General features: G+C 48.9%; 1 long non-coding RNA gene across 1 annotated transcript; it reads left to right on the forward strand.

Moving 5' to 3' along the window:
* The first annotated feature begins 5,825 nt into the window (after positions 1–5,825).
* Positions 5,826–8,153, forward strand: LOC308650863. Its single transcript, XR_014022425.1, has 3 exons — positions 5,826–5,944; positions 7,125–7,186; positions 7,972–8,153. It is a non-coding gene; the product is annotated as an uncharacterized lncRNA (long non-coding RNA).
* The last annotated feature ends 11,328 nt before the right edge of the window (positions 8,154–19,481 follow it).

Raw genomic sequence — 19,481 nt, forward strand, 5'->3', positions numbered from 1 at the left:
GGAAGGAGAGAGGGGAAGGAGCCCTTCCAGGGAAGCCCCCAGGGAGGCACCCCCCTGGCCACACTCCACTTGCTGATATTACCACCCAGTCAGTCCACTGGCACTGGGATGGTTAGCTCGCAGCTCTCACAATCTGAGCATTTACCTCTGAATGTCCTATATTAACAGGAGGTTAGGGGGCGCCTCATTCACACCACAGTGCTCACACTTTTTACCTGGCTCTTGGAAATCTCCTGAGGCTTGAGTTGGCTATGGGTGAAGAAGCAAGAAGAGGAAGCAGGACAACCAATAGCTCCACAAGGCAACAATCTGAAAGGAGGCCACTGCAGTGGGGTGTAGGCAGGTGGGACCCTCCACAGGCAGGTGGGAAAGCTGGCGTTACTACCCAGAGCAGTGCATAGAATTCAGACATCCAAGGTCCACAGCTTCTTCAGAACCTGGGCATATGCCCTAATCCCATTATAAGAATTCCATTTCTACCCAGTGAGTGGCCTAGATTTAGTAAGAAAGACCCTCTGAGACTGAGAATTCAACTTTCACTGTAATTCAGACTCCTGAAAGAATGGATGGGTTTAATTTTCAGAATTCTAGGCCCTGTGGCTACGGGAGGTGAATCTCTCTTCCTGGGAAGTCATGGGATTTTCAGATCTCTACATCTGCAATCATCTGGGAGTTCAAGTCCTGGCTCAGGCTGTTTCTCCAGCTGGAAGCAATGTCCAGCACCACTGCACTCCCCTGTCAGAGAGCTTCTAGCCACTCTGCTTGCGCTGTGCATTGACCTGTGCAGAAGGTAAGGGGAATAATGCTTCCCTTGCCCTCCCAGACCTGGAAACAGTGGTGTCTGGACTGGGCAGGGCGCGGTGGTCGAGGGCCTACCTCCCAAGTGTGAAGCATTGCACTCGCTACTCAGCACCACATAAAAATAAATAAGTGAAATAAAGGGTTGTGTCCAACTACAACTAAAAACAGAATATTTAAAAAACCCAGTAATATCTGAGAACAAATCAGAAATGACAGAAGCATGCAGAGAACTCAACTCTAAGAATCTGTTCCTCTGGAACTATTCTCAATGCAAATCCTATGCCAGTCACTATCAGGAAAGCAGAGTTACTAAGATGGAGCTAGAGGAGAGAAAGAGAGAGAGAGAGAGAGAGAGAGAGAGAGAGAGAGAGAGAGAGAGAGAGAGAGGAGACGAGTACAGGTATCACCGGGTAGGACTGTGTGCCCTGTAGGGATCTCCTGAGCAGCCTCTGAAAGCCTCTTGTCTGTATGTCCCATGCAGGAGCTGCTTGTCCACAGACAGAACAGATGGGAAATGAAGACCTACTTGAAATACAAGAGAGGACAAAGAGCTAGAGCTCAAGCCAAGCCACTACTGCCTCAGATTTCAACAGGTCAAATTTTGCACAAAGAATGGAATCCAGAGATACACATATAATAAAGCCCAGAGTTGGAAATCAGAAAGAGGATCCCAAGGAAGGTGGAGACACTGCAGTCCAAGAAGCTGCCTCTATGTACCAGCAAAATGTGTGGCTTCAGAGTGAGCCATGTACAATTCCAGTACAGGCTAGGGGACATGCAGTGCACCCTGCTCCCACCACAGCTTGACCACATTGTGAGGACAGTGCAGTCCACCTGATACCACTCAGCTCCAGCACAGGAGTGAGGACAGTGCAGTCCACCTGCTCACACTCAACACTAGTACGGAAAGTGAGGACAGTGCAGTCCACCTGCTCCCACTCAGCTCCAGCACAGGAGTGAGGACAGTGCAGTCCACCTGCTCCCACTCAGCTCCAGCACAGGAGTGAGGACAGTGCAGTCCACCTGCTCACACTCAGCTCCAGCATAGGAGTGAGGACAGTGCAGTCCACTTGCTCCCACTGCAGCTCCAGCATAGGAGTGAGGACAGTGCAATCCACTGCTCCCACTGCAGCTCCAGTATAGGAGTGAGGACAGTGCAGTCCACCTGCTCCCACTGCAGCTCCAGCAGAGGAGTGAGGACAAGCAGTCCACCTGCTCACACTCAACACTAGTATGGAAAGTGAGGACAGTGCAGTCCACCTGCTCACACTCAACACTAGTATGGAAAGTGAGGACAGTGCAGTCCACCTGCTCACACTCAACACTAGTACGGAAAGTGAGGAAGGTGCAGAACACCGGCTTCCACTCAGCTCCAACAAAGGAGTGAGGACACTGCAGTCCACCTGCTCCCACTCAGTTCCAGCACAGGAAGTGAGGATGGTGCAGTCCACCTGCTCCCACTCAGCTTCAGCACAGGAGTGAGGACACTGCAGTCCACCTGCTCCCACTCAGTTCCAGCACAGGAAGTGAGGATGGTACAGTCCACCTGCTCCCACTCAGCTTCAGCACAGGAGTGAGAACACTGCAGTCCACCTGCTTCCACTCAGCTCCAGCACAGGAAGTGAGGATGCTGCAGTCCACCTGCTCCCACTGCAGCTCCAGCACAGGAGTGAGGACAGTGCAGTCCACCTGCTCCCACTGCAGCTCCAGCACAGGAGTGAGGACAGTGCAGTCCACCTGCTCCCACTCAGCTCCAGCATAGGAAGTGAGGACAGTGCAGTCCACCTGCTCCCACCCAGCTCCAGCACAGGAAGTGAAGATGGTACAGTCCACCTGCTCCCACTCAGCTTCAGCACAGGAGTGAGGACAGTGCAGTCCACCTGCTCCCACCCAGCTCCAGCACAGGAAGTGAGGATGGTGCAGTCCACCTGCTCACACTCAACACTAGTACGGAAAGTGAGGAAGGTGCAGAACACCGGCTTCCACTCAGCTCCAACAAAGGAGTGAGGACACTGCAGTCTACCTGCTCCCACTCAGATACAGCACAGGAAGTGAGGATGGTGCAATCCACTGCTCCCACTCAGCTTCAGCATAGGAGTGAGGACAGTGCAGTCCACCTGCTCCCACTCAGCTCCAGAATAGGAGTGAGGACAGTGCAGTCCACCTGCTCCCACTCAGCTCCAGAATAGGAGTGAGGACAGTGCAGTCCACCTGCTCCCACTCAGCTCCAGAATAGGAGTGAGGACAGTGCAATCCACCTGCTCCCACTCAGCTCCAGCACAGGAAGTGAGGATGGTACAGTCCACCTGCTCCCACTCAGCTCCAGCACAGGAAGTGAGGATGGTACAGTCCACCTGCTCCCTCTGCAGCTTCAGCACAGGAGTGAGGACAGTGCAGTCCACCTGCTCCCACCCAGCTCCAGCATAGGAGTGAGGACAGTGCAGTCCACCTGCTCCCACTCAGCTCCAGCACAGGAAATGAGGATGGTACAGTCCACCTGCTCCCTCTGCAGCTTCAGCACAGGAAGTGAGGATGGTACAGTCCACCTGCTCCCTCTGCAGCTTCAGCACAGGAGTGAGGACAGTGCAGTCCACCTGCTCCCACCCAGCTCCAGCATAGGAGTGAGGACAGTGCAGTCCACCTGCTCCCTCTGCAGCTTCAGCACAGGAGTGAGGACACTGCACTCCACAGAGCTCCCACTCAGCTCCAGCATAGGAGTGAGGACAGTGCAGTCCACCTGCTCACACTCAGCTCCAGCACAGGAGTGAGGACAGTGCAGTCCACCTGCTCCCTCTGCAGCTTCAGCACAGGAGTGAGGACACTGCACTCCACAGAGCTCCCACTCAGCTCCAGCACAGGAGTGAGGACAGTACAGTCCACCTGCTCCCACTGCCACTTCAGCACAGGAATGGTAAGGAATGCAGTTCATGTGTGCTGAACCCTTCGCAGCAGGAGGTCAACTTTGAGGCTCTCATGTTTTATCTAATATAGCTCTTCCATTGTACATTGTTTCCTGTGAGACAAGGAACATCTCTCCCCAAAGACCCTCACCAACAAGTAGTGTTTCTGCTGCTTCCCTCAGTTACTTTGTGACCATATGTTTAGTGCAGCTGTCAGTTACCTGATCCCAAAATGAGCACGAGTAAGAAGGCACTCAGAGTCGAAGGCATGTGTTTTCGATACCCACCCACTTACATTTTGCCCATTTCATTGCTTATCCTTCTATTACTGAAAGGTTGGAGTCCTTTCTGTATTCCGGATGTGGGTGGTTCCTTGGGATTATCTTGAATGTTTTTCCAGGTCATAACTTGCCTTTTTTATTTTCTTAATAGTATCTTCTACTAAGCAGGGTTTTACATCACTTTCATAGCCTGTGCTTTCTGTGTCCTGAGGTATCCTGGCACCGCTCAGGACTTTGAGGACGCTTCCCATTGGCTTCTAAAATATTCACAATATTGGTTTTTTCATGGTCAGACATAGTTTACAGTGGGGACATTTCACTTCATCATGTGGATGTTTCTTTATGAGCAATGTCAGTTGAAATCACTTCCCTTTCTCGGTGCCTCTGTAAAATTCATTAGTATAGTAGTGTGCATGCATTTCTGGATTTTAATTTGATAAATATGCTTATCACTATTCTAATGATAAGAATCACTATTCTAATGATAACCAAGCTACCTCATAACTGTGGTTTAAGAAAGCTCTGGAAAACAGACAAAGTGTGTCCTCTAATTGGGCCTTTTTAAAATTTGTTTTGGTTTTCCTATGGCTTTTGCATTTCTGTATACATTTTTGAGTCAACGTCTATTTCTATTTTAAAAACTGCTTAGAAATTAATTGGGATTTTGGGGAATTTTAAGTCAAATGTGGGAAAAATGAATATCTCAATACTGGTGAATCTTCCAATTCATGAACAAGGAAATTCAGAAGCACTAGTCTTGGTTTTCTTTCAACACTCGTGAGCACAGATTCTCCTTGGCTTTTGGTGGAGTTGCATCCTGATAAAGCCACTGAGTTGTAACACAATGGGTAACTATGCACTTGCCCTGTCTGACCTGGCCTCATGGCTTAGCCCAGCCCCTGGAGCCCACGGGGACATCGTACACCGCTACAGGGCAGCACCCCTCACCACCTCACATAGCTCCTCAGAGGCTATTGGCCTCTCCTGCAGTTGATGGAATGCTGCCTGGGAAGAGGAAAACAGAGTGACTGTTGGTGCCCAACCAGAATGACTAGTGCCACAGCTTGGGAAGCCAACCGTCCCAGCCAAGCCCAGGGTTAAGCCGGGAGCCATCTGCTGGCAGCATGCATAGATTTCTCTTGAAATCATCCTAAGTATTTTAAACTTTTACTTTTAATATTGTTGTATAGAATTTTAATCTCCAAGATTTATTTCTATCAGAGCTACAGTCAACCCCCCAAGCGTACCAAAATCCACAGATGCTCCTGCCCCTTAGGTAAGGTGGCACCGTATTTGCATATAGCCTAAGCTTGTCTTCCTCTGTACTTAAGATCATATAGACAGCTTTCAATGCCTGATAGAGTTGTTGTGCTGTGCTATTTAGATGACAACCTTAAGAAAGCCAATCTGCGCACCTGCAGTCACACACGACCAAGCAGGTAGAACCTCACTCCACTCCTGGGGAGTATCTTCCTGCAGTGCCTGCTTGTCCAGGCTGCAGCCATCTGTGCACTGGCTCTGAAACCTGAGTCTAGAGGGCTCCTTTATTTCCCCTCCTCCTCCTCCAGGTCCTCCTTCTCCTCCATCTCCTCCTTTTTCTCTCTTCCTTCTATTCCTCATCCTCCATCTCCTCTCCTCTGCCTCTTTTTCTTCTCTTCCTCCTTCTCCTCTTTTTCTTCTTCTTTCTCCTTACCCTTCTCCTCCTTCTCCTGTTTTTTTGTTTGTTTTTCTTGTTAGACTCTTTAGTATTTTATGTGCACACATGAAGTTGTCACCAGCAGGGACAACCTCGTTTCTTTCTTTCTACGCCTCTGAGGGTGTTTGTCTGTCCTCCGTCTCACAGGGCTCCTTCAGGAGGACAGCACTTACAAGTGCCTCCCTCGGGAGCACCCAGCAACGTCAGCTTGCTCATCATGCAACAGAGCAGAGATGCTTCCAGTTCACAGGCTGGGTGCCTCAAAGGTATGCAGCTTTTATTTGTCAATCAGACCACAGCAAAGCAAAAGTTTCACTAGACTTGGTATCTGTGCTGCTTTCCGTGGTGAGCATGCAGGAGAGAGCCCTTTCCTCCCACTCTCGGCAGCATGTGCTATTGCCCATATCGTCACATCAGCCATCATGGAAGGCATGAGGTGGCAGTCATATGGCACCTTGTAGTGCCCTGGCTCAGCTGTCACCTTCTCTGGAGGAACGTCTGGATCTCTCGCTCAGCTTTAATCTGGCTGCTAATTTTGCCATTGATGTGTGTGAGTCTGCACATATTTTGGGGACTAACCGGTTTTCCTGATTTATTATTTGGAAGTGTCTTCTCCATTGCCTGGCTGTGTTTTCATTTTGCTGAGTGTTGCTCTGCTGTGCAGGAGTTCAGCTGACACAGCCGCCCTTGCTTATCTTCACTTTTGCTGTATGTGTTTTTGGTGCCACAGCTGAGAAATCTTTGCCAAGACCAGGGTTTCTCATCCAGGGTTTTACAGGTTAAATGTGTCTTTGACCCTTTGAGTTCATTTTTGTGTAGGGTGTAATGTTCCAATTTCACTCTTGCACAAGCAGATCCAGTTCCCCCAACACTGTGGAAGACACTGTCCTTCCCCACTGTCTTCTGGCGGTGCTGCCAGGCCTCAGGTCCCTGGGCAGGTGGGTCTGGACCCACAATGGCTGGGAGGAGCCTGCCAAGCCACAGCCTGCTTACTCTTCTGGTTACTGTGCCTGAATGTGGGAGCCCCATTACAGTTGGCCACCTCTCCACCAGTCTTTCTTCCTCTTGCTTTTTGTATTTTGTTCTTTGCTATTTGGTGTCCACACATTGGCTTGTTCTGTTGAAATACTGACTTGTTTTGTGTTCTTCTGTGGAGCCCCTGTCGGCCATCGTCTGTGCAGATCTATGTGTGCCATGTCCATGTCTCATGAGCAGGGCTACACACTGGCCTTGCCCTTGCTTTCTTATTTGCTCTTTATTTTGTCTTCCTTTGCAGTGGACACCTGTAAGGAAGGAGGAAGGGGCCAAGAGTTTGCATTCCTTTGGCTTGGGGGGTTTTGTAGCAGCCAGTAGTCAGCCTCACCCTGTTCTTTGCAGCGTAGACTGCCTTTCTGCTCTCATCACTGACCCACAGCTGTTTCCCGGTATGTCTGCTTGGCGTTGCAGGGACCACAGTTGGAGTCTGGACCACAGTGCTGTCTCCTCTGAGGAGCATTGGAACTCTCCCGGTAGGTGTTAGCTTGCTGACAGACCAACTCCCTTTTGAACAGGTCTGTTTTGGGCTTTGACAGGGCTTAACATGGTACCTGACCTTTGACATATCGGGTGTGCTCCTGCACCATGTCCTGCAGTCTCCATTGCACGGCCCTCATGTCCTGCTGGGTTCTCAGGACCCCAGAACTCCACTATGCTGGGTGTGTGATCACCTTCATATCTGCCTGCTCCCTCTGCCAAGCCCCCAGAGCTTTCCTTGTGCTTGCTGAGTTTCAGACTTGACACCCAGTGCTGCAGCTCCACAGAGCTCTGGAGCTTCTTCTGTACAATCCTTGCCTCTTCAGGGCCCTGATCTGCAACTCCATCCTCTGCAGAAATTTCAGGCTCTGGGTTCTCTTGCTTCCTTCCAGCAGAACTGTGGCATTCTCCTTTGATCTCATGTTTCTCAACCATGATTAAAAATGCCCTTAAGTGGAAAGCTGGGGTCAAAGTGGAACTCAATTTGTGTTTCCATTCTGCCCAGGATCACAGGATCAATCTGTGTCCAATATTGGAGAAGAGTTGCTTTATGTATTTTGTTCTGTTTCATATCTGCTTAAGACAAAGAGCTAAATCTGATACCTGCTCCTCCAAGATGGTATGGACGTTCACTGGTAGTTTTATAAAATGCACTTAAAATTTTCTGAAGTTCTCCTACAATAAAGTGTGTGCTTTGGGTTATATGGCCCCTGAGTTTCGGACAAATGCATGATGTGTATCACCACAGCACCACAAAGAACAGTGCCCTCTCCACCCCCAGCCAGACAACGAGGTTCTATGGCTTCATTCCTGAACACCAGCACACCACGTCACCCCGTGTGCATCCTCCCCCTTACCAGATGATTTGAAGTCCATCCACGCTGTGCACTACCAATAGTCCACTCCTCCTGCTGCTGGCTATTGGTTGAGTCTTCGAGGTTTCTTCTCTACCTGATACCAGGAGGCAATCGTGAGTAACACTGCTATCTGGGTTGAGGTTCAGGTTTGGTATGAATGGTTTCCAATCCACTTGGGTAGATGTGCAATAACTGTGTCATGGGTAACACCAAGTGTACGTTAGTCCTTGTGAGAAACTTCCAAACTGTTTCCCGGAAGGCTGCCAGCACACTGCCTTCCAGCCATCTGTGTGCATGCCACTCCACACCCTTGGCACTTGAAATGGCATTTACTAAGTGGTGATCTGGTCTTGTTGTGTGTGTGTTGCCATGATGGGTACTGAAAACCCCATCATGGTTGTTACACGTGGGAGGTGTGCCCTCAAACTATATATTCATTTAATGTTTAAAATGTATATTCATCAAAATATATACCCATTTAACATTTAAAGTATGCATGGTCTTAAAAAATTTAACCATATTCTGTATGTGTATATATCAAGACTTAATTTTTTTAAAAAAAATTAAAATTGCACAGTTACACAGAGGTAATGTAGCTGTCAGTAATGATAACTAAAAAATCCACAGATGTTAGGAAATCAAGCAATAGACCTCTCAATAACCCATGTGTCAAAGAGCAATTTAGAGAATTAGGAGGAATTGAGCTGCACATTGAAGACCCTGTGTCATGCGAGGTTCATTGCAGGATGCCAGACCAGGCCTTGAATAACTGGTAGTTCAACTCTCATGTCGGAATGCTGAAGCCTGCAAGACCACAAAGACCAAAGCAGAAGATCCAAAGGCAGGAGCAGAAACTTGTAATGCTCTGCCGAAAACAGATGGAAGCAAATAGAAGTTGGAACAAGACAAATAGAAAATGAGACTGAAGAGTGTTATGGTGCAGATGTGAAGTGTCCCCCAAGTTCATGTGGGTTACAGAGCAGGAGGGTCTGGTGGTGGAGTGACAGGGTCCTGGGAACATCAATCCCTGACCTGATGGCAGGTGGCTATGGCTGGGGGAGGGGTCTCAGGGGCGTGCCTTGAGGGGTTGTGTTCTGTCCCTGGTGAGCAGACCTCTCTGCTTCATGATGCCGTGTCCTGATCTGCTGTGCTTCCGTGCCCCTCCACCACGACTCCCCCTGCTTCAGTGTTCATCCACCTCTGATGGTGGACGGTGGACGGTGCCACCATTTCAACATGGCCATCCTGGGCACAAGGCTCCCAGTGCCAGCCTCTGGGAGGCTCACCCACACTCAAGCACCTCTAAGCAGAGCACCCCTCCACTCAGCCCTTCATCCAGAGTTCCCTGAGCCTGCTGTCAACATGACCCCAGGGACCAGCACCTGGAGGGACACCTACTCAATGTCACCCCAAGGGCCAGCTTCTGGAGGGCCACATACCCAGCACCAGCAGCAGGTGGTGTCTGTGGCTGTGCTTGGTCTCCAGGCCACGTCACCATCCTGCTTTCTATCCTTAAGCAAGTGTGTACACCCTGCCGTTTCATTTATGCAAGCTGTAGCTCCCTACTTGGTTTATGTTCGAGCAAAAGATCATATCACCTGGTCCTGCCTGAGCCGATAGGTCTGATCACCTGCCAAAAGTCATCTACTCTTTTTCTAACTGCATGACATTTTATTGTGGAGATTTATCTGAATTTGTTCCACCAGCTCTTCAGTGACTGGTGTTTCCACTGTCTCCGTCTCTCATTGCTATCAAGGCTATTGAGTTATTATTGAGTTAAAGAGAGGTGGCATCCAGGGTTTTGACTGACTTCTGACGGACATGAAGGAGGTTGTCTTCCCAACCTTGCCAGCACTGTCTACGATATATGAAGCTTTCATTCTTCCATCTGATAATAAAAATGCTGTCTTTTCAGTAATTATAATCGGTGCTTTCTGTGAGTGCATATGGATTTCTTCTTATTTAATTAACATTTGCAATATTCTCTGTGACAGTTTCATATTCATTCCATTAAATTTTTTTAATTGATTCACAGAGACTTTTTGTAGGCAATGGAAATTTATCCTTCACAAATAGTTCCCAACTTTTCGTTTATATGCCTGTTGTCTTTGCATTTTCTTGTGATTTATATAAAATAATTTAGAAATGGAATCAAAACTGTGTGCCCACTTCAGTGACCCCGAGAAGCCACCTCCTCCTGCCCCCACATGCGAATCTCAAATGGCGTATTCCACTCTTCCACTACTGGCCTGAATTTTGTTGGTCAAATTTTTGCTTTTCTTTATAAGATTGTCAGTTATATATCCTTAAATAAAATATTCCCCTATTTTTCTGTTACTGACATTCACGAAAGTGGAACAGTATATGTTTGCAGTGTACACACTTGGTGTGTTTGAGATGCTGCTGAAGTTTGCTGGGTAAGTTTATTAATTTTCACTGTTGTATAGCGTTATAAGATATAGAAAGCACTATTATTCATTTACCTATTTGACACCTGAGCTCTTTATTATCTGTGAATTTGCCAAGTTTGATGGTATGTATGATCAGTGCTGAGGGAGTGTTTTCCTACTCCTATGGATTCACAGGGGCAAATACTGCCTGATATTCCTATACGTAGGACAGGTTTTGAACGATGGGTGTTGATATTGAAGAAATCATTCCACATTGCTTTCCAAGGTGGTTTTCGCAGTTTGTGGTCCCATAAGCAATGTGCCCTCCTCCTCCACAGTCTTGCCCATGCTGGGTATTAGGTGATTGTGCATCTGGTTTGTATTACAGGTGCTTTTCTTGCCCATGCTAAAGGTGAATTGTTTATTTAGTTTTCCTTTTGTGTGCTTTCATGATGTGGAGACTCCTGCGCCTCTTGACTAGTCTCATGGCAGGGTCAGGGGAGCCCTGAGTGCTGCTTATGGCCTGCCCACGTCCCCTGAGCCATGCAATGCCATGTGCTGAGGGTGGACATGGCTCCCAGGGCTGTGGGAGGAGGGGGGCTGCTCTGGTCAGCAGGCTTCTCCTCAGGGCCTGCTGCCAACCTGCGGCTTCTGCCCATGGCCCGTGGGTGGTGGAGGGGTTGTTCCTGCTCCTGTCTTCAGCCCTCCTTCTTCTTGGGCTCTGTCTGGGTCTCCCCCTTTCAATGTCTGAACTTGGAGGATTAACTCATCATTTTTCACATTTTCTTATTTTTCTCTACAAGGTTTTAAATAATGGATGTGCTAAGTAGCACTTTGACTCTGGGATACAAATTCTGACATGTACTTTTTTTATGGTTACTTGATTCCAAGGAGATTCTATTTTCCTTATGATTTTACCCGTGACTGTTTAACTGTACATTTCTAAATTTTCAAAAGTTTATTTTTCTGCTTGTTCTTGGTTTTTTTGTAGCTTAAATATATTGTTTAATTATAAAAGTGAATTATTTGATTTGTTTAGGTTCACTTCTTAGCACATGAAAAATTCCTGCAGCTTTTCAAGACAGCTTAAGAAGAACCTTCATTGTCTGACTGTGGCTTTAACATCGAGTTCACCAGGTTTTCCAGTGTTTAACTTGTGCTGTTTAGATCATCTAACTCTCACCAGCTCCTTGTATGGTCAGTTGCTCACTGTGTTGAGGGACATTCACCAGGACAGAGTAACCTGTCTACCACTGCTGGGCACCACAGTGGAGTGGGAAATAAGACTAGCTGCAGGAAGCCATCACAGGCACCAGAATCCCTCCTCTGCCTTCTGCATTTTCCCCAGGGTATCTGGGGCTGCTGGTGGGTGGCGCCCTGAGGAGTGGGGGCCTTCAGTGGGCAGCAATTGTAAAGCCATGGAACCCAGAGGCAGCAGCACGTGGGAAGCTGGCACACTGAGGAGATGACCCTGCTGAAAAGCGAGTCCCCTGCTACCGAGTTTCCAGGCCATGAGGATGACCCAGCAGCCATTCTCCTGCTGGTTCAGCTTCGCTGTGGGCTTTATTATCAGCCTCAGGGCTTCTGCAGTGTCTTTTATTGTTTTTTGGTTTTGGGGTACTGGGATTGAACCCAGGGGCACTCAACCCTGAGCCACATCCTCATCTCTTTTATCTTTTATTTTCTGACAGGGTCCCACTAAGTTGCTTAGGGCGTGATAAGTTGCTCAGGCTGGCTTTGAATTTGCAATCCTCCTGCCTTGTTGTAGGACAGAAGAGGCTAGACACTGAGGAATTAGCAGGTAGCAGGTTTATTGGCTAGAGCCAAGTCCAGATTTAGGCTTTTGCCTAAATCAATTCACTCTTCTGAACTCCAAGTTCAGAAATGTTTAGAATTTTATACCCAGTGTGTAGTAGGAGGGGGAGCTCAGAGGCTCACAATCTGCAGAAGTCCACATAAAAAAGTTTTTTTCCACTATTCTGGGCAGTCAACCCAGGCCTGAATACAAAAATAACCCAAGGACACTCTGCGAAAATCAGTGCCTGGGAAAGGGAGAGTTCCCCTCCCCTTTCCTGCCCTCTGGTTTCCAAGGAACCTAATTCGCACCACACACTCTCATCTCTTATTGTAAAGGACTTTCCCTAGTATCTGACTACATTCCTTTGAAATGTAAATGCTTCTGTGAAGGCCGCAGACCAAGGCTAGAGGCCTTGAGCCAGTCCCCCTGATCACATTCTGCTTTTGTAAACACACCTTCCACCTGAAAACTCTTTTGCACAAATTCTTGCTGGTAAGAACAATTATGGTGAGCATTTCTGGAGAAGCTTAATTAAGATGTTCAGTGGACAGGGTGTGCCACTACAGCTTCAATCTCCTGAGTCGCTGGGATCACAGGCTTGGCCTCAGCTCCCTGCTCTTCAGTGTCTTTGTAGGGATGAGCAGGTATTTGAGTCCTCAGATATGTCTCTTGAAGAAAGCTGGTATGAGCCAATAGCTTTGGACATGTTTACTGCTTTCAAACTTCCTCAATTGGTGTGACCAGCATGACCAAACTCAAAGTTTGAGTGAATTCAAAGTTCACAATAAGGGGTGAAGGGAGATAAGAAATATAAACACTCATACATGCAGATTTTGAAGATAAAACTGGGATCAGGAGTGCTGCTCTCTGATGGAGAAGCAGATCTAAAGAGTTATGCCAGCCATCTTTATGTTCATTATCAGATTGAAGACTATGCAAGCATAGTCTATTTTGTATTCAGGAAAGTTACGGAACTAGAAACATCTATGGAGCTTTTCCACCATTGCAATCCACAGTTGCAATGTGCAATGTTAGGAGCTTTGTGTAGCATTCAATAAGGTCCATTGTTTAAAATTACTGTTAAGTAGGCAGGCTCAGGAGCAGCAGAGCCAGTGAAACATTATGTTTGTCTAGTAATGAGAATCCCTCTCTTCCCAGGAGCTATGTGCCTAAAATCAAGGTCAAAACTGATAAGACTCTTTCACAGAGTCTCCTTAGGCAGGGTGTTACCATGCAACTGCACAGAACCATTCTCAGGCACCAGGCACACCACAGCCTTGAGGTCATCAGAGATCCTCAATTTCAGTCACTGCTCTTCCATTTTCTGTCACTACTCCACACTCAATGACATTATCACACAGTCACCCCACTGCATTTCTTTCCTTTCCTTCTTTTCATCCAGGAATTAATAACTGTCATGTAGAAAGTGTACCCAGCAGTAAGGGTGACACAAGACTAGCAGAAGGAACTTTTGGAGAAATATTTTTTGGGGGGACAGAGAGGTAAATTGATCCTCATTTTTGAGCAATAACCCATTTTTTTATCTGATCAGCATAAGTCTGAGCTATGTGAGAGGCAGGTGGGCTCTGGAGCCACACTGTCCTGAAGCCATCCTGGTTATGGGCTGTGTGAATTGGGCAAGACATTTGCCTCCGTGCCTCAGTTTCTCATCTTTAAATGGAGGTGATAATCATTAGAGCTTCTTTGTTAGAGGGTGGTGACATGTTTAAAGTAAGCTGATGGGAATAGAGTGGTACCAGAAAAGAATAACAGATGCTGGTGGATTGACCCTGTGGTTGTAATGAAGAGGTTTGTGCATTAACCACACACGATTATATGTAAATTAGAAGCAAATTTAATTACATGCATGACAGATAGGAACACAGCATCTGCTCACTTGACTTCATCAAAGTCTTTTCTTTGTAAAAGGCTCAAGCAGATCATCCTGCTGTACTCGTCAGACCAGACCCAGCACAGGCTGGGAGGAGCCTCCCGCATTTCCAGGAGGGAAGTGACAGGACCTCAGTGGGAGGGCTGAATCCCAGGAGTGCTCTGGACACTGGGGAGTGGGAGGGCCCATGGGTCACTTCTGGGAATCCAGGAGCTCCCGAGCTGGTGCCAGTCACCCTTTCAGCAGGCTCTCAACCTCCAAGCACTAGGGTCCTCAGCTGGTGCAGGGTGACGAAATCCAGGCCACATGCCCACGTCCTGAGGCACCAGCAGCACAGTTTGTGAGATAAGTTTATAACTCAGTGGACCAGGAAGCCCCGAAGGAGCACCCAGCATGCGGGCAGCAGCAGAACATCCCAGGCCAGCAGGTCTGGAGCTGCTGAGAACAGCAGGAGTGAGCCAGATGATGAGTGGGGCTGACCAGGCAGAAAGAGACAGCTGACACCCACTCCAGGAATCATCCCAGCTGAATCCATCAGAACTATCCAACATGAGACTAGAAAGCTGCACAGATCCCAAAGCCATGGAGTCCTGATGCTGGCCTAGGGATCTGGAGACTTTCAGGAGGAGGAGGAGATCAAATGTGCACGTGAGAACACAGCTGCAGTTACGTGAATGGAACTAGAGGGTGTCAGACTGGTGATAGGGAGACCAGCAGCAAGGCCAAGACCCTGACCAGGCCTGGCCTGTAATGTCTGGGTAGACAGTCACCCCTGAAGATGGAGGGCGGCTCTGGCTGCAGAGCCAGGTGCTGTCCTTAAGTGGAGCCAGAGGGTGGAATTCTGGCCATCACCAAGGTAGCAAGAAGCAGAAAAGGCAAAACCTCTGATGGGGAATTTGCAGTCTTAATGGTTAGTTAACACCCCAAATCATGAAAATATCAGCTAGAGGACAAGATCAGCAGGAAGAAAGAACCACCGGCGGGGAGAAAGGAGAGCAGAACAAGGCGACTCCTGTGGCCTGTGGTGGGGTACACAAAGCAGGGCTGGTCTCCACCTGACCACACCAGGCTTCCTTGCCCACAGTTCATTGTTATTGAGCTGATATCTCAGGGACCTGTGTCAGCTTTGTATGGTTCGGACCAAAACACCTCACAAGAACAACTTAGAGGAGGGAAAGTTTGTTTTGGCTTATGGTTTCAGAGGTTCAGTCCACAGATGGCCGACTCCATTGCTCTGAGCCCAGGGAAGGCTGAACGTCATGGAAGGCTGAATGTCATGGCAAAGGGCCCAGAAGAAGAAGGCCACTCAGCTCCTGGTGGGGTCAGGAAGAGAGAGAGAAGAAGGAGTCACAGGGAAGATGCACTTTCCAGGGCAGCCCCCAGTGACCTACCCCCACCCACCTACAGTTGCCCCCAGCAGTTTAATCAAACTAGGATGGACTTACTATGTCACAGATCCCACAATCCAGTCATTTCTCATGTGACTATTTCTGCATTGAGACAGGAGCTATTGGGGACACCCCACAGTGAAACCCTAACAAGACGTCATGGTCAATCCGTTATCAGCTGACAGCTTGTTCTCTCCTCCTGAGGTGAGGCAGAGCATCATGGTGGAAGAGCATGGTGGAGGAGAGCTACTCAGCTCCTGGTGGATGGGAAGCAGAGAGCCAGAGAAAGGGATTGGAGACAAGACAGTCCCAGGGTAATTCCACCACATCCCAGTGGTCCATTCAGTGTCCATGAACCAATGTGCTGATGAGGTTCCTCATGACCAATCATCTCCCATGGCCCCCTGATGACCCACTGCACAGGGGACCAGAACTTCAGCTCATGGGCCTTTGGGGACATCCCAGTTCCAAACCATGGAGGCCCACTTTCCTACTACGGGATGTCTGGAGGGATTGGCGGAACCCTCTGGGACTCAGAGAGCAGTGCAGCTCTGTTTCCCCTTCTTCAGAAGCAGTGCACCGGCCCACCCTGCCGTCCCTCCTGTGGTCTCTGCCTCCCGTTCCCACGGCCAGGCTCCTGACCTGGGTGTGTGGCTGCCTCAGATGCACTCTGGTGTGGAAGGGACAGTGTCTTTAGCTGTGCCCCAGGTCGCACTGACTCCCCCCAGGGGGCAGGAGCAACGTGACCGGGACCTCGAGCCCAGTGCCTGTGTCTCGCCGGGCCAAATCATGTGACTCCCACGCAGAGAGGGCTTCAGCTGCTCGCATGACGGCAGCCAGGCCAGAGAGCCAGGCTCCACTCAGCTTCCTCCTCCAAGTGAGTGCAAGGACAGTGGCTCTGGGATACGCAGATTCAGAGAAAGGAAGGCAGCCCCACGGGCAGACCCTGCCTGGGCGTGCACACCATGCTGGCACCTTGCCTCTGCACTGGCCTAGCACCCACCGCCCACACCTGAGACCCATCACCCACCTCCTCACAGCTGGAAATGCCTGGAAATGGACACACCTCACATGTCCCTCTGTCTTCCACCTTTGCTCTGCACTGCCATTCCCTCCTGTTGTTCTTCTCTTGGTTGCTTTCCTTGCCTTCTCCTTCTTCCTTGAGCAGAATGAGTAACCATGAGCACTCTGCAGGCCAATTTCTGGCTTGACCATGCTTTTTGCCATATGATCTTGGGCACATTTCTAAATTCTCTGGTATCAAAGTCTCCCATCCAGAATGGAAAGGCTCTGTGAGGCTGCCTGGCATGGACTTGGCCCTTAGCACAGAACGCACATGCCAGGTGCTCCTGAGTTCAAGTTTCCTTAGGGGCCACATTCCAGCTATAGCACTGTGGTCACTCATGCGCTTAGAGAGTCCCCAAGTGTCATGACCACATGGCCAATCTAGAAGGTTTCTGGGAGGGGTGAAGGGGGATAAGAAAAAAAAGACTCATGGACTCAGATTATGAAGATAACAACTGGAGTCAAGTGGAGTGCTGCTCTCTGAAGGAGAAGCAGGTCTCAAGAATTATGCCAGCCATCTTTATTTATATACATCTCGTGATTAGATTAAAGCAATCATTATCCTTGGAATTCACAAAAATTACAGAGCTAGCAACATTATGCAGCTTATTCCACAGTTACATTCTACATTTGCAATGTACAATGTTAGGAACTTTGGTAGCTCTCAAGAAAGTCCATTGTTTAAAGTTACTATTATGTGGACAGGTTCAGGAGCAGCAGAGCCAGTGAAACATTGTGATTGTCTAGCAAGAGAGTTCCTCTATTCCCAGGAGCTGTGTGCCTGCAAGCAAGGTCCAGGCAGATAAGACTCTAGGATGGAGCCTCCTCATGAAGGGCAGTACCACAGCAACTAGGCATCCTGCGCCTTTGCACAGAAACTTTCCTAGACACCAAGCAAGCCACAGCCATGAGGTCATCAGAGACCCCAATCTCAGAATTCTCTATCCCCACTCTCCACATTCAACCGTGACTCTCACATTGGATTCTAAATCCCAATGAGTCCTAAGTCAATTGACTCAATTTTCCTCTATTTAAGATCACAAAAAGGGAAAATCTCAGTCATTTTCCTTCTCACATCATATTTCCCTGTGGCATGTAGATGTTGGAGGCAAAGCCATGAGAATTGAGATGAGGGGAAATTCAGATGGTCTCCTTATAACTTAACAACCTGCTTTGGTTTGGACATGTGGTTCCCCCAAAACTCATTTGACCCATTATGCAAGAAAGCCCAGAGCTGACATGACTTATATTAGCCTGGGCCATGCATTCATCCTCTGAAGGGTTAACTGGGTGGCAGCTGCCAGCCGGTGGGATGTGGCTGGAGGTGGGGAAGCGGGGCATGCCCTTGGGGTTTGTGTTTTATCCCTGGTGAGCAGAGCTCTCTCTGCTTCCTGATGCCATGTTCTGAGCTCTATTTCTCTGCCACAGCTTCCTCCATGAGGCTGTGCCTCACCTGGGCTCAGAGCAATGGAACCTGACTCTGCTGACGGAGACCTCTGAAACCCTGAGCTGAATAAACTTTCCCTCCTCTAAGGTGTTCCTTTCAGGTCTTTCAGTCAATGGGGAAAGGCTGATGACTATGCGTGCTGAACAGATGCATGTTTTGAGCTCAGCCTCTGAGTCAAAGGAAGGGGGCAGTTCAGTTCCACACAGGGCCTGGTTGCAGAGCCAACCCAACTATGGGCTGAGCTCTCCTGGAGGACATGCTTAGCCTGGTCTGATGACTAGCCGGTTTCCCTTGAAGGTAGTTCTACTTTGTGTCTTTTCTTCCATCTTTGCCCCTTTCTCCTTTTTCATCTTTTTATCTTCTAATTTCTAACTATACAAGTCTAAGCAATCATTGTGCAGAAGCCAGAACCCAGCCTAAGTCACCTGGGCTGTGGAAACCCCAGTGCATCTTCTCTGTTTTCCAACACTGTGCTGAGAACCACTCCTCTGGAACCATGCCCTGGGATCTTCCCCACCCCAACGCAGCACGTGGTGAAGAGCATGGTCTGCACCTTGCCAGAGGGAACAGCACTCTGCCACCAGTACAGACAGCCCTGTGAACAGGCTGCTTAAACCAGGGGCCCATGTCTACTCTGAGGCCAGCACCAGGCTCTGCTGCTTCCCACCTTCATGGAAGATGTTCTAAAGAAGTGGCCGCACGAGGATAGAGAACACATTGGGCCGTTCTATACCCCTACCTGAAAGGGGGCTTTACTGTTACTCCACCAGCACCAGCACATGGGACATGGGGAAGAATTGTAGGAGGCCAGAGAGCCAGTTCTAGTCCCCACGCTGCCCCCTGCAGGAGGCTTCACCTTGACCTTGAACTTACTTCCCTGTGCCCTGCTGTTCTCATCTGTAAAACTGCAGAGAAATGTACATGACTGACAGTAAATCCAGCATTCCCTTGAGGGCTAAGAGTCCTCCAATATCCAGAATGAAAATGAGGGGCCAGGGACATAAATGGAGATTGGAGAACTATAGTCTCTATGTTTCAGGGAAATTTAGATGTATTTTTCTAAGGAAATAATCCAAACTGATCAATAGAACCTCAAGCTTTCATTACTCAACAGTATTTCACATCCAACACTCCAGTGACTGCCTTGGTCCTCTGAGTGCAGGAGGGGCAGGAACAGGGCCTAAAGACAAGGATGACGAGGTCCTGTGAGTGCATGAGGAGCAGGGGCAGGACTGAGGACCAGGGCTGCCATGGTCCTGTGAGTGAGGAGGGACAGGGGCAGGACTGAGGACCAGGGCTGCCATGGTCCTGTGAGTGAGGAAGGACAGGGGCAGGACTGAGGACCAGGGCTGCCATGGTCCTGTGAGTGAGGAAGGACAGGGGCAGGACTGAGGACCAGGGCTGCCATGGTCCTGTGAGTGAGGAAGGACAGGGGCGGGTCCTGAGGACCAGGGC

The sequence above is a fragment of the Spermophilus citellus genome (genome assembly GCF_964194105.1).
Source record: "Spermophilus citellus genome assembly, chromosome: 6".
Taxonomy (NCBI): Eukaryota; Metazoa; Chordata; class Mammalia; order Rodentia; family Sciuridae; genus Spermophilus; species Spermophilus citellus.